This window comes from Ceratotherium simum, chromosome 13 (assembly GCF_057802395.1).
Source record: "Ceratotherium simum simum isolate JZ-2026a chromosome 13, ASM5780239v1, whole genome shotgun sequence".
Taxonomy (NCBI): domain Eukaryota; kingdom Metazoa; phylum Chordata; class Mammalia; order Perissodactyla; family Rhinocerotidae; genus Ceratotherium; species Ceratotherium simum.
Window position 1 is genome coordinate 24,561,091 of NC_141912.1, and position 3,602 is coordinate 24,564,692.

Below are 3,602 nucleotides of genomic sequence, written 5' to 3' on the forward strand. Positions count from 1 at the left end.
AAGGAGAGGGAGGAGGGGGAGGGGGACGGGAAGGGGGAGAAGGGAAGGGAGCTGGAAGGAGAGGGAGAGGAAAGAGGAGAGAGGAGGAAGGAGAAGGAGAAGGAGGGCGTCAAGTGGGAGGAAAGGGGAAGAGGAGGGAGGAGAGGAAGGAAGGGGAGGAAGAGAAAGGGGGAGGAGGAGGGCTGGAGGAGGAATGAGGTGGAAAGAGCGGGGGAGGGGAAAGTAAGTTACTGAAGGGAAAAGATGACTTTCTGGACAGCAGTGAGTGACATCTGTGGGGTTCTTTACATGTTACTGTGGGTTACAGATACTGTTTCATATTCTCCTGGCAATAACTACCCAGTTGGATAATAATTCCTACCCACATTTTATTTTATTTTCAGCCTGAAATATTGGGTATTAAAAATATGCGTTTACCTTACATGAGGAAATGAAGAGAAACATTTGGGGGATGTCAAGATGAATGAACCTTTACTATGTTTTACAGTTTTATTAAATCCATTTCTGTGGGAATTCTGAATAACATGTCACCAGAGGGTGCGATCCTCATGTAAGAGCTCAGACACAGAGGCAACAGGATAGAGCAGCATCTTTTTGAATATCATGTCTACTCAGGCCGGGGAAACAAAAGAAAAAATAAACAAATGGGACTACATCAGACTAAAAAGCTTCTGCAAGGCAAAGGAAACCATGGACAAAATGGAAAGACAACCCACAAACTGGGAGAAAATATTTGCAAATCATGTATCCAAGAAGTGGCTAATTTCCAAAATATATCAAGAACTCATACAACTCAACAACAAAAAAACCAACAACCTGATCAAAAACTGGGCAGAGGATATGAACAGACATTTTTCCGAAGAAGAGATACAGATGGCCACAGGCACATGAAAAGATGTTCAACATTATTAGCTACCAGAGAAATGCAAATCAAAACTACAATGAGATATCACCTCACACCTGTTAGAATGGCTATAATTACCAAGTCAAAATATAACAAGTGTTGGAGAGGATGTGGAGAAAAGAGAACCCTCATACACTGCTGGTGTGAATGCCAACTGGTGAAGCTTCTATAGAAAACAGCATGGAGATTTCTCGAAAAAGTAAAAATAGAAATACTATATGATTCAGTTATCCCACAATTGGGTATTTATCCAAAGAACGTGAAATCAACAATTCAAAGCGATTTACACACCCCTATGTTCATTGCAGCATTATTCACAATAGCCAAGATATGGAAGCAGTTCAAGTGCCCATCAACTGATGAATGGATAAAGAAGATGTGGTATATATACACAATGGGATACTATTCAGCTGTAAAAAAAGACAAAATCATCCCATTTGCAACCACATGGATGGACCTTGAGGGTATTATGTTAAGCAAAATAAGCCAGACAGAGAAAGACAAACACTGTATGATTTCACTGACATGTGGAAGATATACAAACACATAGATAAAGAGAACAGATTAGTGGTTAGCAGAGGGTAAGGGCGTGGTGGGTGGGCGAAAAGGATAAAGGGGCACATATGTATGGTGATGGATGAAAACTAGACTATTGGTGAGCACGATGCAGTCCATACAGAAACTGATATATAATAATGTACACCTGAAATTACATAATATTATAAACCAATATGACCTCAATAAAGTAATTTAAAAAAAAAAGTCTGCCCTCAGGGAGTAGGCATGCTGGTGAGTTCGAGAGAAAATAAATCAGTAACCTATATAGCATGTCAGATGATGACGTAAATGTTATGGAGAGAAATTAATCAGGAAGAGAGATAAAGAGCGGTGGCGGGGAGCGGGTGGTCAGGGAGAGTTGTGAGCAGTCTCCCCATCTGTGACAAGGGGACAACAGCCCCACCTCATAGGGTTCAGGTGAGGAACAAAGGAGTTATTGTAGGCCTTAGCAAGTGCTCCATAAATGTGAACAATGCAAAGAGAAATTGAGAGAGTTTATCACTGTAATCAAAATATTTGGAGCTGTAATGTTTGAAGGATTGGATTAATTTTGTTTAGCTCCACAGAGCAGAACTACAAACAAAAGGTGAAAGGCACAGAACGGCAGATTTTGCTCTGTGGGAGAAAAAACTTTCTCACGATTAGCTTTGTCCATGTTGTGAAGTAGTGAGCTCCCTGTATGGGGAATGTTAAAGCAGAAATCTGATGGCTGCCAGTAGTTGAGAGGGTTTCTGCACTTTGTGGGCAACTAAATTAGCTGAGTTTTACAATTCTTTCCAAATCCCACACTTTATGATTCAACTAAAATTTACCCACAAATTAATCTGACATGTATCGAATGATACACATTCACTCAGCAAATCCTTGTTGAACTCTTCTGTTGGTCATTTTTGAAGAGTAAGCTTAGAGTTTAACAACAGCAACAAACACATAGATACAGAGATCGGACTGGTGGTCACCAGAGGGGAAGGTGCACGGAGGAAGAAAGGAGCAGAAGGGCACACATGTACCGAGATGGATGATAATTAGTCTTTGGGTGGTGAACATGATGTTGTCTACACAGAAACTGAAATGTAATGATGTACACCTGAAATTTATATAATGTTATAAACCAATGTTACCGCAATAAAAAAAAAGTAAAAAAAGAAAATTTCAAAAAAAAGCATAGAGTTTACAGTCTGGTGGAAATACAACTGTTATGTTGCATCATGCTCACAAACAGCCAGCAGGTGTCATAACACATTTCTGCATTACTCTCATAAAGTCAAAATGTTTTCCTTCGTGGTTTATTTGTGTTGTAATATCTATAACCTGAATAATTGTCCAGTGTTTTCTCTGTTATCATGCAGATTCAGAACAGCACAAAGGTTAGGAGCAGAAACTTTGGGATAAGACCTCTGGCTTTAAATCTCAGCAACTCGTTCCTCTCTCAGTGACCTGGGGCAGGTTACTCAGCTTCTCTGAGCCCCAGGTGTCTCATCTGTAGAATGAGTTCATCATTTACTATTGAAAAGGGATGTTTCCAGGATCACGTGTGACAATGCCTGTATAAAACAGTAGCATAGTGCCTGTAAAAGAATAAGCCAGTAATCAGCAGTTAATAAAACCAGTTTTCATTCCCATCTCCTACACACTACTGACTATGACACACACTAAATGGCAATGCCGGAGAGTCCAGGGATGCTACTAAATATCCTACAATGTACAGAACAGCTCCCCACTGTCAACAGTGCTGAGGTTGTGAAAATCCCAAGCCAGATGGGACTGGGGGCTTGGGTGGTCAGAAAGAGCCTGTTTGAGAAGGTGATGGTTGAATTGAACATGAATGACAAGAAGGATTAAGCCAGGCGCAGAGCTGAGAGGGGAGCACCAGGCAGAGGAAGCAGAGTCCTTGGAGCAGGAAGAGATCTCTGTGGGAGAGGAATAGAGAGAAAGCCTGTGAGGGGATGTGGCTGAAAGGAAGGGGTGGGCCAGATCATATAGGGTCTTCCACTAGAGTCCGTGAACCAGAAGCACCAAGCTCGCTAGAAATGCCAAACCTCAGGCCCCACCCCAGACTCACTGAGTCAGTCTACATTTTAATAAGATCCCTCCCCAGGTGACTGATATCCCCATTACAGTTAGAGAAGCACTGCTCCAC